The following is a 21,845-nucleotide window of genomic DNA, read 5'->3' on the forward strand; positions in this document are numbered from 1 at the left end:
AGAGCGAGTCTCCGTCTCAAAAAAAAAAAAAAAAAAGCAACTGATATTCTACCAACAACACTTGGGAAAATGCCTGACCTTTTATTTATTAAAATAGGCAATAAATGGAAAATAATGAGACATTTGAGCAAGACTAGCAATCAGAGGGGATAAAGCTGAAAATGTAGAGCAAATGGCCACCTATAAATATAGAATCTAGAATGTTAACAACCACCCCAGCATACCAACAAGTGCATTTTAAAAGAGGAGTAGCAATTTATTATTTAAGGAGCAAACTAGTGTGTGCGTGAGCGCATGTGCACACACACACACAAATGTACACTAGAACCAATGAAACCATGAGTTTAATAATATTTAAACAATATGTAGGTACCACGCTAGGAACATTATGTGTATGAATTCATTTAAAAATGATCACATCCTGGGAGGAAAATTCTTTGGTTAGCTCTATACAATAGAAGAGGAATGGAGACTTGGAGAGGTGAGATAGTTTGTCCAAGACCATAAAGTAAAGTAAGTGCTGAGGCCAGAATTCTAGCCAAATTTAGGGGTCTGTTCTAACCACTGCACTATTCTTTGCAACACACTGCACTTGGAAGAGATTAATTAGAGAGTGTAACTATTCTGACCGGGAAAAGAGAAAAGATGAAATATTAAGACTGACTAATTTATTCATTCATTCCTTCAAAATATATATCCATTGCATGTCTACTATATGCCATACTGGACACTTTCAGCAGTGAAGGTGACGGAGAAATTCTTTATCCTCATAGGCCTTACATAACAGTTGAAGGAGCAGAAAACAAACAAATAACCTATATATTTACAATAAATATAAGTTTTAAAGAAAAATGAAGCAGAACAAAGGGATGAGATGGGTTGGGCAGGATGAGGCTATTTTAAATCGAGCACTCAGCTGTGCTTTTTCTGCAAACAGAACAAAAGGAGCTATGGGAGAGTCAAGCAAAATCTTGAGATGTGCATGCCAGACAATAGGAGTACACTAAGGTGGGCATAACCTTGGTGTTTTCAAGCAATGGCAAGAAAGTCAGTGAGGCTGGAGTAAAGGTGCAAGAGCAATAACATTACCAAATGACTTCAGATAGTCAGCTTTATTTATACTACTCCCTCAAAATATTGGAAGCTCCACCTCAGGGTGTATTCTGTTACACGGATACGATGACCTACACAAGCAAGCCATGTCCATTGTTCTGGAGTGCTAGAGAAAACATCTGAGAATACATGTACTGGTAAAGATGGATATTATATAGCAAAGACCTGGAATCAACCTAAATGTCCACCAAAGATAGACTGGACAAATGAAAATGTGTTACATATACACTGTGGAATACTATGCAGCCATAAAAAAGAACAAGATCATGTCCTTTGCAGAGACATGAATGGAGCTGGAGGCCAATACCCTTAGCAAACTAACGCAGGAACAGAAAACCAAATGCTGCACATTCTCACTTATAAGTGGGAGCTAAATGATAAGAACTCATGGGCACATAGATGGATGGGGCCTACTGGAGGTTGGAGGGTGAAAGGAGGGAGAGGAACAGGAAAAACAACCAATGGGTACTAGGCTTAATACCTGGGTGATGAAATAATCTGTACAGTAAACCCCCATGACACAACTTTACCTTTGTGGAGGAAAGACTGGAGACAGGAAGAAGAGTTAAGAAATCAGGAAATGATTGAAATAGTGCAGGTAAGAGGTGTCTAGGGTCTGATCTAGGACAGGAAAATTTGACATTTTAGATAGTAAAATACCTGAACTTTAGACAGTAACACACCTGCACTTGTATCCCTGAACTTGAAAATTAAAGTAAAATAAAATGAATAATGCAAAAAAGATGGGTATTATAGTTCATGTATACAGTATCTCCAATGACTTTTTTTAAAAATCAAGTTAACATTAACATCATTCTAAGATTCATTTATTTGGGCTCAAATATCGGTCGACTGCACTCCAAATGGTCCCTGGTAAGTCAGTTCAGCACACATTTTCCCACAGCTATAGTGCTTCTGTAGTAGTTTAATTTTTTAGAATGAACCCAAAGTCCTATTTAGCACCTCTGAATTTATTTATTTATTTATTTATTTATTTATTTATTATTTTTTGAGATGGAGTCTTACTCTTGTCACCCAGGCTGGAGTGAGTGCAATGGCGTAATCTTGGTTCACTACAAACTCCACCTCTTTGGTTCAAGCAATTCTCCTGCCTCAGTCTCCCGAGTAGCTGGAACTACAGGCATGCACCACCATGCCCGGCTAATTTTTGTATTTTTTACTGGAGATGGGGTTTCACTACATTGGCTAGACTGGTCTCGAACTCCTGATTTCAGGTGATCCACCTGCCTCGGCCTCCCAAAGTGCTGGGATTACAGGCATGAGCCACTGCGCCCGGCCAGCACCTCTGAATTTAATGATGGTAGTAGCAATAGTGCAAACCATAACCAGGATGACCGCATTATTTCTGGGAGGAAATTAACTCTGGGTTCCACTAAGTGGGACCAACTCACAGCTCCTTCAAAGCCCATTCTGGTTCTGCTGTTTTTATTGGGAATCCACAGCAGCAGTGAGGTTCCTAGAGTTCTTGTGGCATCAGAGGGAGCCCTGTGCAGTTAAAGAGGGTCCTGGTGACCTAGGTGGTAGTAGGGAATCCCCAGAATATCAGGAGCGGGCAGAGAGCCCCACTGTTCTCAGCAGTGGAAGGAAAAGGAAAGTAAACGTGATGGGAAGGGGCAATTCTGGCACAGAGGAGAGGGGGCCTCCAAGCAATACAGCCCTGCTGCCGATTCTAGGGGAAACTGTTCTCATTAGAGGGGCACCCCTCAGAATTCAGTGTCTCTGGAGTTATTCAATGTGGAGGTGAACTCCTGAATAAGACATTTCTGTCTGGGTGAGAGACGTTTATACATCAGGTAATGGTTATGTAGAAAACTGTCTCAGAAACTTCTGCTTACATATTACAAACTTCTCCATATATTGAAATACATGTATATTTAATAAATCAGAAGATATAGTAGGGTTATTTGGCTTCATGCTTTTTCACAGACCCAGTTTTTGACCAAAAGTGATAGTTTGTCTCTGAACTGCATTTTGGATCCATCATTCTGGTTATGTTGTGGATGAATGTAGAGGGAGGAAAGACTGGAGACAGGAAGAAGAGTTAAGTAATCAAGAAATGATTGAAATAGCGCAGGTAAGGGGTGTCTAGGGTCTGATCTAGAACAGGATAATTTAACATTTTAGGTAGATAAAATTGGACAGGTTTGTAGAATTTGATATGAAAGCAAGGAAGGAGAATAGCATAGAACCCAGTACCTGGTTGACTAAGTGGGTGATAGTGAATGAAGGAACAGTCTTGGGGGAATGACAGTGATTTCACTTTTAGACACATGGAGTTTGTTGTTTTGTTTTGTTCTGTTTTTTAGAACAGGGATCAGGCTGGGTTAGAGGAAAGTCAGCCTGCTCAGTGGGAATAAGAGGGTTGTCCTGCTGGACTGGAGAAGGTTCAACCTCCATAGTGACTGTTGTAGGTATGGTAACGTCTATATCCACATTTTTTACTGTGGTATCAGGCAAAGTTGAATTACTTCTGAATATTGAAGACAGATCTAGGGGTGAAAATACCATCTCATCATTCAGTGAACTTCCAAAGGCTGAGGAGAGCTGAATTGGAGGCTGAGTTGTGGGCTCTTGATGGCCTGAAGGAAGTTCATCATTTTCAGGGGTATTTAGCTGCTGAATTATAATCTCTTGCTGGTCTTTCAAATGTTGAAACTGCTCAGGGGACATTAAGGACTGAGCTGGGGCCCCCTGTTGGGTTAAAATTTCAACCTGATTAGTGAACTCGAGTCATGGTAACCATGTGATCCACAGGTTTAACAGTGACATGGTGTAATATTGGCGGCGGAACTTAATCATGACTTAGAGGAGAAACTGTTACCTCGTGATGCTCTGGAGGTTGAACTACAAATTCATCAGGGAGCTCTGAAAGCTGAGCTGGGGCCTCTTGCTGGGTTGAAGAAGATTCAGCCTCCTCGGAGGTCTGCGGATGCTTAGCTGCAGCCTCCTGCTGGGTTGGAGAGGGGTTCTCCTCCTTAGCAGGTTCTGGAGATTGGACTGATGTCTCCTGTTGAACTGGTAAAGGTCCAGCCTCTTCCGATGACTCTGGAGGCAGAGGTGGGCCCTGTGCTGGGTGGCAGATGGTTCTACATCATTAACTGGCCCTGAGAGCTGAGCTGTGGCCTCCTGGTGGGTTGGAGACGTTCCCACCTGTGCAGTAGGCTCTGTTGCTATGGTGAGCTGAGTATCTGGAGGCTTAATAGCGACATTGGGCACATCTGAATGCTGAGCTTGCTGGTGACCTGGAGGTGAAACTGTGACTTCATGATGTTACGGAGGCTGAGCTAGGGCTTCCTGCTGGGTCTCAGAAGGTTTAGCCTCCCTGGAAAACCCAGAAGGCTCATCTGGCTGCTCCTGCTCACTGCGGGGAAAGTTCAGGCTCCACAGGGGGACCTGGAGACCCAGCTGGGGCCTCCTCTTGGGTTGCAGAAGTTTCCACCTCCTCTGGAGGCTGGGTTGGGGCCTCCTGCTGGGGTGGAGAAGATTCCGTCTCTTTGGTAGGCTCTGAAGTTGTGGTAACCTCCACATCCGCAGGTTTAACTGTAATGTTGGGCAAGTTATAATGAGCTTGATCTTCACCTGGAGGGTGAATTGTCACCTCACGATTCGGTGGAGTTTGAGCTGCACTCTCCATAGAGGACTCTGGAGGCTGAGCTGGGACCTCCTGCTGGGTCTCAGAAGGTTCAACCTCCCTGGGAAACTCAGGCGGCTTCTCCTGTTGACTGGAGGAAAGTTCAGGCTCCACAGGAGGACCTGGAGGCTCAGCTGGGGTCCCTTGCTGGGTTGCAGAAGGTTTCATCTCCTCAGGGTGCTCTGGTGTCTGAGCTGGGGCCTCTAACTGGGTTGAGGAAGAGCCCACCTCCTTGGGGTGTTCTGGAGGCTGAGCTGGGGCCTGTTCCTTACCTGGCTCTGGAGTTACCGTAAGCTCCACATGCACAGGTTTGACTGTGACACTGGGCAAGTGTGAGTGCTGAGCTTCACTTCAGCTTTTCAATGGAACATTTACCTCATGATGTATCGATGGCAGAGCTACGATCTCTTCAGAGGCAGGCAGCTGCTTTGCTGGGGCCTCCTGCTCTGTTGAAGAGGGGACCCCCTCAAGGGACTGTGAAGGAAGAGCTGGGGCCTCCTGCTTTGGTTGAAGAAGGTGCTACCACCTCAGGGAGCTATGGAAGCTGCGCTGCGGCTTCTTGCTGGAGTAGAGGACTGGATCTCTTTAACGGTTTCTGGATTTTGAGTTTCAGGCTCTAGATGGAACTGAGCAAGTCCAACTTGCTTAGGAGGCCCTGGAGGCTCATCTGAGTTCACCTGGAGTTCTGGAGGCAGGCTGCCCGGATACAGTATATCCATATTTGAATCTAAATACTCATTCTGCAGTTTGTTTCTGACGCTGAGGTTTTGATACAAATCGGTATGGAGTTCCAACAACAACCCTGGCAAGCCTTTGAGGCTGAGCTAGATCTTTCTTCGGGTTCTTGGGCAGAACAGTCAAGTTCGTTGCGTTTGATTTCTATCTAGAGGTGGAACAAGTATTTCACATGCCTGATGATCTGCAGCCTGATCTAGATCTACAGTTAGAAACTTACTTTTGAGGCGAAGAGGCCGAGCTGAGGCCTGGTTCTGATCCCAGTCTAGCGTTGCAACCACCTCTGGGAGCCTTCTTTGCCGAGTGAGCTTGTCATTCAGATCCCGGTGTGCAGCAGCGAACTGCTGTGGCCCCGGGAGAGCTCTCCAGCCGAACTGGTGTCCAGGAATGGAACCAAAGTCTGAGCCAAAGTCTCAGTCGGTTCCTGAAGCGGGGCTGACATCTTGGAGGAAGCAGAAGACCCCAGGTAATCAAAGCCCCTCCCGGGTCTGCCCGGGGGTGGGGAGTTAGCGCAGGCTGCGATTCGATTCGCGTGGGAGATCGGAGGAGCGGGAAGACCAGGGCTCACTTGGCCCCAGGGAGTCAGAAGTCAGCTGGAGCGGGTCCTGGACCCACTGCAGAGGCTAAGCCGCCTGGACTAGTAGCCACAATAGTTGCCATGTGAGGAGGGGCCCGTGGGGGCCAGAGACGCAGCCGGGACAAGACACGCGCTGGCGCCGCGCACTGAGCCGGAGGCATTAGGGCAGCCCCGAGACGCTGGCGCCCCTGGCAACCGCGCGCCCCGTCCCGTCCTTTATTAACGTCACCTTTATTTACGCAGCCTTTATTAGGCTGGGGTCCAGATCCGCTCCCCATCACCAGGGCGATCTTATCCCACAATCCAGCCCCAACCTCCCTTCCGCCCCGCCCCGCCCTGCCGGAGCACCCCTCCTCTCCCCTCAGCAAGGAAGGATGTGGGCCGTGGGGTCTGCGGTCCCAAGATTCCAGCAGCCTGGTGGAATGGGTGGGGTGGGTGGGGGCGCGGCAGAGCTTCCCGAGGAAGTTTCGGACCTCGCCTCGGGATATTCAGAAGTGCCAGTCCAGTTCGGGCAGCCTGAACTCTTCCTCCTCCAAGCTAAAATCCCAGAGATGCTTTTCCTCCTCTTGGCCATAGGGAAAGCAACTGACCTGCAAAATGTGTGCCAGTTAGGGTGGCAGGCAGAGCACACATTACGGTCATTTATTTCAAAATGTTGCCATTTCTGCTAAACCTTCCATATCCTTTGTTGCCTGTTTGGTAATTAATTTACCACCCTATTAGGTAGGGGCTACCAGGGTATAAACGAGGACTCCAAATTTTCTGTCGGAGGGATTTAGGGGAGTGGGCAATTCAGACTGAGAGAGAAGGCTTTAATCCTAGTGAATAGCCCTTTGCACTAGCCTGGGAGGAAGCAGAACTGTCATCCTGCCTTGACTTAACACAGCCTTTACCCTAGAAGCTACAGCGCCACTCTTCAAAGGTCTACCCTGTGTGCACACATGGAGAATGTGGGGAAAAGAAAGAGAGATCAGCCTGTTACTGTGTCTATATAGAAAGGAGTAGACATAAGAGACTCCATTTTGTTCTGTATTTGAGATGCTGTTGATCTGTGACCCTACCCCCAACCTTGTCCTTGCAAGAGACATGTGCTGTGGTGACTCAAGGCTTAATGGATTTTGGGCTGTGCAGGATGTGTCTTTGTTAAACAAGTGCCTGAAGGCAGCTTGCTGGTTAAAGGTCATCAGCTTTCTCTTAATCTCAAGTACCCAGGGACACGTACACGGCCAAAGGTCGCAGGGACCTCTGCCTAAGAAAGCTAGGTATTGTCAAAGGTTTCTCCCCATGTGATAGTCTGAAATATGGCCTCGTGGGAAGAGAAAGACCTGATCATCCCCCAGTCCGACACCGGTGAAGGATCTGTGCTGAGGAGGACTAGTACAAGAGGGAAGAAGGCCTTTTGGCGGATGTTGGCAGTTAAGATAGAGAAAAGCATCTGTCTCCTGCCCGTCCCTGGGCAATGGAACATCTCGGTGTGAGACCCGATTGTATGCTCTGTTTATTGAGATAGGAGAAAACCGCCTTACAGCAAAAGGTGGGACTTGCTGGTGCAATGCTGCTAAAAGGTTTATGGAGATGTTTGCATATGCATATCAAGGCACAGCATTTTTCTTTAAACTTATTCATGTCACAGGGATCTTTGTTCATATGTCTTACTGCTGATTTTCTCCCTACAATGATCCTATTATCCTGCCACTCCCTTATCTTTAAGATGGTAAAGATAATTATCAATAAATACTAAGGGAACTCAGAGACCGGTGCCGGTGCCGGCGTGGGTCCTCTGTATGCTGAGCGCTGGTCCCCTGGGCCCACTTTTTCTTTCTCTATTCTTTGTCTCTGTGTCTCATTTCTTTTCTCAAGTCTCTCGTTCCACCTAACGAGAAACGCCCACAGGTGTGGAGGGGCAGGCCACCCCTTCAGAGAAGAAGCTTAGGTTGTTAAAGTCAGCATGTTACATGATTTTCTGAAATGCGACTATAACTAGAACCCAGCTGACTTCCCCCGTAGCCATTCTTACCTATCTTATTACTCATTGTCTGGCAGAATCACCTACTGACAGTGGTATTGACACCTACCTTTTGTTGTTTGAGGATTTCATGGGATAATAAATGTAGACTGCTTTGCAAACAGTGAGCTTTCAATAAAAGGCATCTATTATAAAATAATAATTAAAGAAATTAGAAGCCAATAAAAAATATTAACATTGCCTGATAGTGAAATATGTATTTGTATGTATGCTATATTGTATACATACATATGCTATATTGCTATATATATGCTATATTGCTAAATTATATGTTTAAATTTCAAAAAATTAAATAGTTCAAACATGTATTTTTCATATTTCACTATTCAGCTGCAGCCTGCAGTGAAAACATGTGATTACAAAGTCCTTTCTGTACATTTTGAGTATGTCAAGATTTAAAATCCAACCTCATGATTAGTATGTAATTCATTTATACGTCAGAGGTTACACTCATAAATATACGTGGATAATCATTCCCAACTTTCTTTTCTAGTTGATATTTTTTGATCCAAATTGAGTAATAAAGAAGTCTTGGTATTTCATTAGTAACTGAAGACCTCAAATTCTCTTTTACTGTGTGTGATTCTGCCTTTAAGAACGGGATCTTAGTAGCGCTGCGGTTTATTCAAGTTCCGATTCTTCCCACCGTAATAGCTACTGACTGCCAACATTACCGGAACTACTGTTGCTAGATGAAACGAAGGCAGGTAGCCAGAGGAAAACCATCCTGTAAGCACCCACTTCAGGCCTGTGCTCCTAGACTAAGCGGAGCCTGCTGATGAGGTGGGTCACAGAGACGTTCATCTCAAGCACTTCTCAAAGCCGCCTCTAGAGGGCAGAGCAATCACAAACCCGAGAGCACTACTGAGAAAGACTCATTGTAATAGGAGCAGCCACCCAGGATTCTGCATCCTTTCTTTATAAATGTTATGTGGTGTGCCTTTTAATTCCACTCACAATTGATTTGTTTTCATGATATGTGGTACCAAGCTCTAAAGTTACAAAAAGATATTCTTATTCTCCAGAATCAATATTACCCAATATTAGCAATTCCTTATATATTCTTCCAGAGAATATGTTTGTGTGTGTGTGTGTGTGTGTGTGTGTGTGTGTGTGTGTGTGTGTGGTGTATACAATACCCTCGCTCCTTCCTCCTTCTATGTGAATGGTAGTAACCATATATTCAATTCTGTATCTTGGTTTCACTTAACATTATCTTGGATGAAATTCAATAAAAGAATACAGAAAGCTTTTTTTGTTTATGGTTGCAAATTATTCTAGCTATGTGTGTACTATAATTTTAAAATACTTCAGTAAAGGGCATTTAATTATTTATTCAGTACTTACAGAATCTTGTGTATGCATAATTTCACTTATGCATGAGTACAGCTGAGGGTGGAATTCCTAGTGTAGAATTCCTAGTTCAAAGGGTATGTGCTTTTGCAACCTGATATATATTGCCAAGTGCATCAATCAGGGCTCTCCAGAGAAACAGAACCAATAGGACACACACACACAGAGACAGAGAGAGAGAGAGAGAGAATTGGCTCACACAGTTGTGAGGGCTGATAAATCTGAAATCTGTAAGTCAGGCTGCCACGTTAGAAACTCAGGCAAGAGTTAATGTTGTAGTCTTGAGTCTGAAATTTGTAGAGCAGGCCAGCAGGCTGGAAGTCAGGAAAGATGGCTATATTTTAGCCTGGAGGTAAATTCCTCCTACTCTGGGAAATCTTAGTCTTTGTTCTGAGACCTTCAATTGATTGGATAAGACCCATCCACATTATCAAGGGTAGCCTGCTTTACTTAGAGTCAGCTGCTTATAGATGTTAACCACATCTACAAAATATCTTCATGGCAATGCCTAGACTATTGTTTAACCAGACAACTGCACACCCTTGCCTAGCCAAGTTGACACACACTATTACAAAGACTTTCTGAAGGACTCTCATGCACATATGCCTGTAGTAAAAACTTCTGCCAAGAACTTCCTAAACTGCAGCTTGCTACATGAGTCACAAGGACAGCTAGCAGGATGTACAAGAACACTTGCTTGACACACTGTCTCCACGAATGAACCGATGTCAACTCCTGTGATGAGCCCCTGTAGCCAACATTCTCTGATTTAAAACAAATGGTGTATACTTCTCCCTTTTGCCTTTAAACACTTCCCGCTGCCTCAGCCACTTTGGATGTGCCTCCGGTCTCCAAAGCCTGCATATCCCAGATTTGCAAATTCTCTGTGCACTCCCAAATAAGCTCATTATCTTTTGAGAGTCTTTTGGTTTGTTATTTAGGTTGACAGGCCTAACCTTGGTCATGAGGACCCTGTGGCATGGGTAGTGAAGGTGAGCACGGTGACACACATGACAATTCACATTATTTCAGTCCATTTCAATCCACACAGTCTATTTCAGGTCAATGTTCCATCTTCAAATTTCTTTCCCCCACGCCCCCCACCCCTGCACCAACCCCCTTTCTCTTCTCTAAATTGGCATGTGGATACAGTCAGGGTTAAGGAAAGATTCAGGGGACCTCTAATCCACGTAGTGGGGGTCAGTCCTTTTGGGACTTCCCTTGTTCCTGCTCCAGGTCTGGTGTCCTTTGAAGTGCTGCTGATTAGTTGTACCTTGTGGTGTTGGATATCACAATGGCACCCATAGCTGAAGTCCTGCCATTTGCCCATAATTTTGCAGTCCTTGACATCTCTCCAGCCCAGGCCTCAGGGAGCCCACTGGTTATCTCAGCACCTCTTTACCTGTTCCCAGGGAACACAGCAGTGTCTGGATCCACAGCGCACTCTGCTCAGAAGTGAGGGACTAGGGGCTGTATTTCAGGTTCATCCACCTGGCTTTCTTTGTATTGAAACCACCTTTGCAAAATTATAACTGAGGAAATTATGACAGTGAAAGAAATTAGACCTAAGCAACTCCATCTTGCTTCTAACCTTTAAGCTGTCCTTGTTCATTCCTGGGCATAGGCCAAACTAACTTTAAGAAGAAATTCAGTTCATGGTTTGACTTTAAAACAAAATTAATAACAGCCCTTTTCTGAAAAGACCCCCTTCTTGCCAGGGGACCAGTCTGCCTTTGCAGGACTAACAAATTAGCTACACATTTAGGAATTACAGTTTAGGGGTCATGCAGCCTCTGGTTCCAAGAGTCTGAACCTCCCCAAATTGCTTCTGGGGATAACATCACTATTGTAAAACCAAAGATGAGTGCTTGAGATATTTTGCAGACCCTGCGCTTGATGGATCAGCTGACACCACCCAGACTGGTAATCTGGCTCAACCAGTTCTGCCATATCTACCCAGAAGCAGAGGACAGCAAGAAAAACTCACTTTGACCAGCGATAATTCCATCTCCAACCTGACCAATCAGCACTCTCCACTTCCCCTGCCCCTACTCGGCAAATTATCTTTAAAAACTCTAATCCCAGAACGCTCAGGGAGACTAATTTCAGTAATAATAAAACTCTGGTCTCCCGCATGGCTGGCTCTGCATGAATTACTCTTTCTCTATTGAAATTCCTCTGTCTTAGTAAATTGGCTCTGTCTAGGCAGCAGGCAAGGTGAACAGATTGGGTGGTTACACCCTCAGACAGGACATGATCTTTTTCTGGAGGCTCTCAGCTCCCTTAGGTTATACAGGGTGAAGAAAACAACTAGCCCCAAGCTTCCCTCATATTTGCCTAGATGTGTCCATTGATTTTTCCCCTCTGGGAATTTGGTCCAGGGCAGGTTGCTGGATGAGTTGCCTCTTTTTGCTCCCGCATCTCTTTTCTCCTTGCCCCCTGCTCTGGGAATGGAGTATGTCAGCCCTACCCTTCCCACGTGGCAGAGGTCTCCCTTAGAGCATAGCCTGAGTTCTCCCTATTCCAGGCTTAATGGTGAAGTCAGCAAGGTCTAAGTCTTGATATACTGATTGGAATTTAAAGAATGCAGAAAACTATGTATCTCTCCAAAAAACTCTTACCTTGAGAGCTTGTTTGGAGGTTCTAGCAGGGGAGTGCAGCTACTTGTATATCCTTGACCAAAGACCAGTTCTCCTCTATCAGGGATGGTCATCCTCCCGGACCGAGCATGCAGCTTCAGGAGGGATGCACATGGAGGGGTGAGGGAGGAAGGGGACACCCGCCTAGCCAACCAGATCAGCTAAATCAATCCTGGCCATTAATGGGATGACATATGTCACAGCCGGATCACCCTCACATTCCCCAAAAAACTCTTATCTATCTTGGTAACGTCTTCCTGAGGATTCAAAAAATGCTACTTATGCAAATGCTACTTATGCTATCAAAAACCCAACATCTCAATCTCTCTTCTGGGAAGCAGTGGTTATGAGGGCCCATGAGGAGGTTAATGTGATGGAGTTGGTCCTTCCAGGAATCAGTGCCCTTCCTGGTAGCGGAAGGAGTGGAGAGGAGGCAGGGAGTGGAATATCACACCCTTCCTTTTGGCCATTCATGGCCAGTTCAGAGGTTTCTGCCTCTATAAGTATTCTTTTCTGATATGGAAGTCAGGGCTGGCTCTTAGTGACCTTGCACAACTGATTCTCCAAGAGCCATCCCTCCAGATATGCGGAGAGCATTGTGTTAGGTGCAGGAGAAGGCTGGTTGCCACTGGGATTTATGGAGATTCTGAATGAGAGGCAACTTCTGAACTGTTTGCAATAAAAGAAATAAGTCAACACTGTACTACTTCTGTCTTATAAACAGGCCCTATCTTATGTCCATTTAGACAGACCTGGGTTTCTTAACCTTGGCACTATAAACATTTTAGTACAGATGGCTGTTGTTGGAGCTGTCCTGTGCATTGTAAGATGTCCAGCAGCATCCCTGGCCTCTACCCTAAATGTTGCTGTCACTCCTTCCTAGTTGAGACTACAAAAATATCTCCATACATTGCCAAATGTCCCCTGGGGGACAAATCACCTCTACTGAGAAACACGAATTTAGACCTTGGTCTTATTTTGATGTTGCTGCAATGCTTTCATTTTGTGCTTTTAAAAAATGTGGAACTATCTTAATGATTTCTGTTTGAAGCAGTAAAACTCATCATAAAATGTTAGTAACCAGTTTTAATATCTTGGCAGTTTCATTTGTGCATGACTCCCTTTTCCTGTCCGTACCCATATCAATATTTAATATCATATTTTTTACAAAAATGGTATTCTCCATTCTGTTTTGGATTCTGCTTTTATATTTATTAATATATTGTAGGCATTTTTCTATGTCAATAAATACAGATCTACATCATAATTTTAAATGCATACTATTTCATTGTATGAATATATTGTAATTTTATTATTTTTTAACTAGCCATTTATTTCCTTTATTGAGGTACGTGTTTTACATGCAGAAAATGCAATTTGATAAGATGGTACTCAAGTTACCATCACCCAAATAAAAATATAGACATTTGCAGCACCCAGAAGCTTCCCTTGTGCCTCTTTTCAGTCAATTCCATGAGGTACCTCTTATTCAAAGAGACCACTGCTATTTTAATTTTTTGACTTTATTGCTAAATAGTATTCTTTTGTTTATTCTTCATTTTTAACAGCCTTAAGGTATAATTGATTAAATAGTATTCTTTTGTGTATAAATATCATAATTTATCCTTTCTCCTATGTTGAACATTTGGATTATTTCCATTTTTTGCTTATTTTGAATAAAACTGCTATAAACATTTCTTTCTTTCTCCTTTCTTCCTTCCTTCTTCTCTCTCTCTCTTTCTTTTTCTTTCTCCTTCCTTCCTTCCTTCCTTCCTTCCTTCCTTCCTTCCTTCCTTCCTTCCTTCCTTCCTTCCTTCCTTCCCTCTCTCTCTCTCTCTTTCTCTCTCTCTCTCTCTTTCTCTCTTTCTTTCTTTCTTTCTTTCTTTGATGGAGTCTAACTCTGTCATCCAGGCTGGAGTGTAGTGGCACGATATTCGCTCACTGCAACTTCTGCCCCACCCCCAGGTTCAAGTGATTCTCCTGCCTCAGCCTCCCAAGTAGCTGGGATTACAGGTGCCCATCACCACGCCCAGCTAATTTTTGTGTGTTTAGTGGAGGCAGGGTTTCACCATGTTGGTTGGGCTGGTCTCTAACTCCTGACCTCAAGTGATCCACCTGCCTCGGCCTCACAAAGTGCTGGGATTACAGGCGTGAGTGGTGCCTGGCCTACTAATTTTATTTCTTAGAGTTGAATGAATCTTTTCTAGCACATTAATGCCCCATGTAATTGTGGATGTGTGATGACTTGGGGTACCTCCAAGAGATTGCTCTCAACAACAAAGAGCTTATGGAGATGAGTTCCAGGGCAGGTCAACTTCTGCCATCACCCCCAGGCATTCAAGTGGGGCAGAGTAGTTAGTTATCTGCCCTCTGGAGCTTAGAGCCTAGGTTTATGGTTTCCCTCTACTTCCACTCCTTTTATAGTGGTTACCTTTCTCTGACCCTGTTCACTGCAGTGTAGCACTCGGAGTCAGACGAGGCACAGAGCTTACTCATTACGTTACTGTAAGAAAATTCCAGGGTATGAACTAGGTGGTGGAGGTAAATTACAGGTGTAGTATCTCATTACATAGTTTAACAACAGTTTTTTCAGACATTCACTGTTGTCACTGCCATAACCAGTCCAAAAGCCAATTTCCATATTATTTTGATTGCATTATCCAGTTTGAACTTTCTCTCTCTCAGACGCCTTGATTCCTGGCGATGTGGGACTTTTTACATTCTGAGTCCCTGGTCTTCTCCTTCTGCTTCAGAATTGATTGGTGGGCTGGAAAGGTGTGACTCAAAAGAGTGGTAACTGGTGATGTGGCCATACTTTTAACAAAAAATTCTCTTTTTCTCTCACTCATTATTGCCATCCCCTTTCACTCACAGCCCTGAATAGATCGATAAATATTGAAATGGGAAGCCAGAAGACTTGAGTTTGGGTCCTAGGTATGCCATTTATTGGTAGCTTTGCCTGAAAAATTTAAGTATCTGAACCTCAGTTCGCTCATTGACAAGGTAAGGATATTTTTTGTCTCTTTTACTCTACAAGGTTGTTGTGATGATCAGATGACATAATGAAGGTAATAGTCATGAGTAGCTTGATGTTCCACTACAGGAAACTGTGATTCCATTAAAAAAGACAGTTCCTGTCCGGGCGTGGTGACTTATGCCTGTAATCCCAGCACTTTGGGAGGCTGAGGCGGGCAGATCACCTGAGGTCAGGAGTTCAAGACCAGCCTGGCTAACATGGTTACACTGTTTCTACCAAAAAAAAAAAATTAGCCAGGCATGGTGGCACATGCTTGTAATCCCAGCTACTTGGGAGGCTAAGGCAGGAGAATTGCTTGAACCCAGGAGGCAGAGGTTGCAGTGAGCCGAGATTGTGCCATTGCACTCCAGCTTGAGCAACAAGAGTGAAACTCCATCTCAAAAAAAAAAAAAAAAAAAAAGACAGTTCCAGACCAGGTGCTGTGGGTCATGCCTGTAATCCCAGCACTCTGGGAGGCTGAGGCCGGAGAATTGCTTGAGACCAGGAGATCAAGCCCAGATGGGTCCATATAGTGAGACCCCATCTCTACAAAAAAGTTTTTAAAAAATTAGCCAGGTGTGCTGGTACATGCCTGTAGTCCCAGCTGCTTGGGAAGCTGAGGCAGAAGAATTGTTTGAGCCCAGGAGTTTGAGGCTCCAGTGAGCTGTGATCATGCCACAGCACTTCAGCCCGGGTGACAGAGTGAGACCCCATCTCTAAAACTAAATGAATGAATAAATAAGAAAATAAAAAGACAGTTCTAAGGAGACAGAAATTGACTAAGAAATGAAACACTTCCCAGAGGCAGGTAAGTAAAATATAATCAAAGTTCCTAAACCTGAGCAAGCTTGAGAATTTGTGGGTCCAGCAAGAAAGTATTTTTATAAAAAGGGCCATTGGTGTAAAATTTCCAGATAAAACACACATTGCATAGCATACTGGACATACTTGTGCTAAAAAAAATTCATTGTTTATCTGAAACTCAAATTTAACTGGGAATCTTGTATTTTCACTGGTTAAAGCTGGCAAGCCTATGGAGGTGATCCTCATGGCCAGCCTACTTTTGAGACTACTGACCCAGATCCTGAGTAGGGCCTGCCAAGGAGCCAGGGAAATGAGCTGAGAGCCTACAAGGTAAGAGTTCAGATGCTTCAGGGAGATGATTGTGGTCTTCTGCTATGAGAATATAAAATCCTGCTTCACCATCTCCCCTAGGCTTGACATCTTACTCTTGGAATTTTCTACATTGTAAATATCAACTTCCAAGGCAGGGGTAGAAACTTCAGGTACATATCCATTATGAATGCTTTACTGTAGTTGAATGACCTAGACATAAGTTTTCCAGAGTGGGCAGAGATTATTAGGCCCTGGTCTCTGTTGAGAGGGGAGGGTGGTGGCCTGACTGTAAGTCCCAGAGTCTCAGAGCTGGGACTGGGAGATGCTAAAGACACACTTTGCCTTCTTCCCAGGCTTGCCAGTCTGTGCAACCCCAGCCGGCTTCATGTCAGACCCAGGGGAGGTAGGTGGGATTGTCTGTGCAACCTCTGTCTGTTCAGATGAAAGAGAAGGGTCCGGAGTGGTCCTGGGGGAGCAGTAACTTTAGCATTCTGGTACAAGTTGGTTATCACGATGGAGGACAAAAAAGCAGCTCTGATTTTCTTTTTGCTCCAGTTCAGTGCTGTCTGATAGAACTTTCTGCAAAGATGGAAATGTTCTGTATCGTCCGTTATAGTAGCCACATATCACGTGTGACTACTGAACACCAGAAATGTGGCTAGTGCAACTGAAGAATTGAATTTTTAATTTTATTTACACTTAATTAAATGTAAATTTAAATAGTTGCATGATGTGGCCTATGGCTACCATATTGGACATGTGCTTTATGGGCCAAGGTCAAGTCCATACTTGAACCACTCACTGGCTGGCAATTTGTGGGCTTCATAGACATTTAGTTTGTACAGTTAGTAAAACAAACAAATCTGATTTAGATGCTGACATTTAATAATTGAGAGATTTCAAATGAAAACTTGCGTTTCTGTTTTCTTTTGAAAATAATAGGCTACCTGGCAACGCCTGGCCAACGATTCTTTGATGCACCAATTAACTCGAGCTTGTCAGCGGTTATTTTGCTTTTGTTTTGCTTTGCACTCTGCCTGCTTTCCCATTTATTTTACCTGCCTGGCTGCCACAGGCGTTTGGTTTGAGGAACCCTCGTTTGAAAAAAATTCGGTTTCACCTTTATGGAAAACATTAAACTCCTAACTTTGCTTTAGGAATTTGGACCTTAGGAGGGGTCTGAGATAGATGTCAATTAGAAGATGCCTCTCCCAGACTAACTAAGAAAAGGCCAAGTACAGGAAGGCAGAGGCTTCAAACTGTCTGAGCAGGCTTGCATGCTGCATCCATCGCATTCTAAACAGACAACTTTGGGCAAGTCCCTTCACCTCTCAGAAACTCAGTTTCTCCATGTGCAGCATCAAACCTGTAATGGTAGGGACCTTGTATTGCTATTATGAAGCCCTAATGAAATGAGGTGTATACAGTGCTTCAGGTCTGTGCTCAGTAATAAACTTAAAATTTAGAAAGTAACTTATTTTTATATATATTTAAAGACTGAGTCTCACGCTATTGCCCAGGCTAGAGTGCAGTTGCATGATCCTGGCTCACTGCAGCCTCTACATCCTGTTCTCAAGCCATCCTCCCACGTCGGCCTCCTGAGTAGCTGGGACTACAGGCATGTGCCACCATGCTTGGCTAATTTTGTGTTTTGTAGAGACAGGGTTTCACCATGTTTTCCAGGCTGGTCTTGAACTCCCAGGCTCAAGTAATCCACCCGCCTTGGTCTCCCAAAGTGCTGGGATTACAAGCATGGGCCATTGTGCCTGGCCCATTTATAATTTTTATATTTAGATAAGAATGTCACTTTTGGAAAGAAACTGGTAAGAACCAAACAGTGCAAGGAAAACGACATTTTTTTGTTAATATATCAAAAATAAATTGCTGCAGCCTATATACAAGGAATAAAATAAAATACTGTTTTTATATGATTTCTGAGTTAATCTCATGGGTCACAATCTAATACACCATGCAAAAACGTAACTGCATTTTGAGCTTGTCAAGATGATGTTCGCTGCTTAGCGGCGTTCTTAATTTGGAATTGGAAAGGAACCAGAAATGGAAAAAGAAATCAAATTCAGAAGGAGCATAACATCACCAAAAGCCCTGAAAAATAGGGCAATGAATGTAAATGTGAGCACACCCAAAGGATTAGGAAAGAAGAGATGAAAGTGTTCTTCCTAAACGATACTATGTGAGCAAAGCAAAAGGAAAGATGTAGAAGTGACTGGACAGGCATGGTGGCTCACACCTGTAATCCCAGCACTTTGGGAGGCTGAGGCAGGTGGATCAGGCAGGCAGATCAGGAGTTCGAGACAAGCCTGGCCAACATGGTAAAAGCCCGCCTCCACCAAAAATACAAAAATTAGCTGGGCGTGGTGGTGGGCACCTGTAATCCCAGCTACTCGGGAGGCTGAGGCAGGAGAATTGCTTGAACCCGGGACGTGTAAGTTGCAGTGAGCCAAAATCACGCCTCTGCACTCCAACCTCGGTGACAGAGTGAGACCTGTCTAAAAAAAAAAAAAAAGAAAAAAAAGAAATGATGTCCCGTCCCAGTAGAATTGCAAAATACAAGGGCAACTCTGAACTACTGCAGCAATCTCATGCAAAAAAGAAAAAGACTCCATTATAGCCTGTGTCTAAGTCACCGGACAGAGTAGTAGCCAGCAGAATTTGTCAGACTTTTAATTTTATCGATTTTTGGAAAATGACAGGAATTTAAACTTGATTATAGTCATTTGACTACAATCCTCTTAGGAGATCTGATTATGAGAAAAGTGCTTAGAAAACAAACATTTGGGTGTGTGATTAAATACAGGGTGGGAGGAGCAAGTGTTCAGGGCTGTGCTCTTAAAGAGCTATCATCCAGTTGGGGAGAGGTAGGAGAGAACAGAGGCCTGTCTGTGGGAGATAGACAATGACTGGTGAATTTGGTATTGTATAGTCTTTACTTTTTAATAATTCAATTTCTTTCAGTTTGAAATAGTGTTTGAAAGATAATTAGACAAAAGTTTATTTCTGACAAAGGGATAAGGAGCCAGCATGTTCAAAGGCTCTGATACTTAAAATAGTAAAAGAAGATGGGGAAAATATTATTCTCCAGAATGTGGTACACAGACAGAGTTGATGGCATGGCTTATATCAGTAGCAAAGTCATTTATAAGAATTTCAGGACATTGGAAAGGAGAGAACATGAATGAAAAACTGAACATGATGATGAAATTTTATGGCATGTGATGTAATTTCTGTGTAACCTCTGGTAATCTCACTAGGTTTAAAAATTATTTGTGCATTATCCTTAGCAAACTAATGCAGGAACAGAAAATCAAATACTGCATGTTCTTATAAGTGGGAGCTAAATGATGGGAACACATGAACACAAAGAGGGGGAAAACAAGAGACACTGGGGTCTACTTGAGGATGGAGGATGTGAGGAGGGAGAGGATCAGAAAAAATAACTATTGGATACGAAGTTAGTACTTGGGTGATAAAATAACCTGTACCACAAACCCCTGTGACATGAATTTACCTGTATAATAAACCTGCAATGTATCCTGAACCTAAACAAAATGTAAAATAAAAGAATAATTTGTGGATACCAGTCCTGGGAGACTGTGGCAAGGATCAGTGGCAAGAGAGCAGACAGGGAGAACCACTGCTGGTAACATGCCATTTTTGTACCAATTTTTAAGAGATACCTCTTTGGGACAGAGTGACACATTTGTGTGAAAAACAGGCATTGTAGCCCCATGGCAGGGTGCATAGCTTTGAGGGTAGATTGCTGGTAGATTGCAGGCTGTGCATTACAGAAGGTCTTCTAGCCAGGGAGTCTGTACAACTCAATGTGGCAGCCTCAAACATGAGGAAGTATGCATGGAAATTTACAGGACACATGGAGGAGGGTTTTGGCTGTCACAGGTCATAGAAGTAGGATTTAGGCCAAGATAACCTAATCCTTAAAAGATTTAGGGATTATAGTGTGTGTATATGTGTGTGTGTGTGTGTGTGTGTGTGTGTGTGTGTGTAGTGTGTTCAGGAAACTAAATAGATTAGTATTTTTGGAAACTATATTTTTAAAGAGGTGCATTCGTTTTCTGGGGCTGCCAGAACAAATTACCACAAATTGGATGGTTTAAAACAGAAATTTATTCTCTCATAGTTCTGGAGGCCAGAATTCCAGAAGTCTAAAATCAAGGTGTCTGCAGGCTGGTTTCCTCTGGTGGCTATGAGGGAGTACCTGGTTCAGGCCTCTCTCCTCGTTGCTTGTGGCTGTTGGCAGTCCTTGGCACTGCTTGGCTTGGAGTGCATCATCCAATCTCTGCCTCTGTCTTCCCATTGTCTTCTCCTCTGATATAAGGATAGTAGCCATTGGATTTAGGGCTACTCCAAATTGCAGATTACATCTCTAAAGACCTTTTTTTGCAAATTGAGTAATGTCCACAAGTTCCAGGTAAATATATTTTTTGGGAGGCCGCCATTGAACCCACTATAAAAGGAGTCATGGTAAGACATTAGGCAGAAATCTAGCCGATATCATGTGATCACTGAATTTCTTATTTATATTAGTTTATGCTTCACTGTTATTCAAGTATTTGTCACTTACTTGGTGTCTGTTTTAGCCTTGGCAAACCTTCATTTTATACTTGTGTGACTTGGTTTTATTGTTACCAGACAATTGTCTGAATCAGAAAAGTGTAGATTTAATGAACACCCTTCTTATTTTTTTCTTTCTTTTTCTTTTTCTTTTTTTTGTTTTCTTTTGAGACAAAGTCTCTCTCTGTCATCTAGGCTGGAGTGCAATGGCATAATCTTAGCTCACTGCAACCTCTGCCTGCCGGGGTCAAGCAATTCTCCTGTCTCAGCCTCCCGAGTAGCTGGGATTACAGGCGTACACCACCACACCCGGCTAATTTTTTGTATTTATAGTAGAGATGGGTTTTTCATCATGTTGTCCAGGCTGAAACTCCTGACCTCAGGTGATCTGCCCGCCTCAGCTTCCCAAAGTGCTGGGATTACAGGTGTGAGCCACCACACCCGGCCACACTTCTTATTTCTGAAAGATGAAAAGTCCCTGACTACAGTCTTTGAATTTGAGGCTAAATTTCCTATTTGTCTGGAACTTGTTTTAAACTGTTGATATCTTAGAGCATCATTTTCCCACTTATTAGTCTTTGCAGACTGATTTCCATGAAGTATTAAACCTTCATGTAATCGATGCAGGATTACATAGAAGGATATATCTACACACACAAACATATATATCCTACTGTAACCCTTCTCATCTAAGGTATATTGGATACCATATGTTATTCTGAAACACAGAGTGCCAAGAGAATATACCATATATATATATATATATATATATATTTTCTCAGAGTCCTAAGAGAATATGCCATGTATAAATTGCAGAATGCTTATTGTCACATACTCTAATGCCCACAGGTTTTTAAATTAGCATTCAGTCAGGTGAGGTGGCGCATGCCTGTAATCCCAGCTACTTGGGAGGCTGAAGGGGAAGGACTGCTTGAGATCAGGAGTTTGAGACCAGCCTGGGCAACATAGTCAGACCACATCTCTAAAAAATAAAATAAAAAATACATAAATTAGAATTTTTAAAA

General features: G+C 43.4%; 1 pseudogene; it reads right to left on the reverse strand.

The window, feature by feature from the left end:
• Window positions 1-3,396: 3,396 nt before the first annotated feature.
• Window positions 3,397-6,355, reverse strand: LOC144336460 (leucine-rich repeat-containing protein 37A3-like; annotated as a pseudogene).
• Between the last annotated feature and the right edge of the window lie 15,490 nt (window positions 6,356-21,845).

Source organism: Macaca mulatta, chromosome 18 (assembly GCF_049350105.2).
Source record: "Macaca mulatta isolate MMU2019108-1 chromosome 18, T2T-MMU8v2.0, whole genome shotgun sequence".
Taxonomy (NCBI): Eukaryota; Metazoa; Chordata; class Mammalia; order Primates; family Cercopithecidae; genus Macaca; species Macaca mulatta.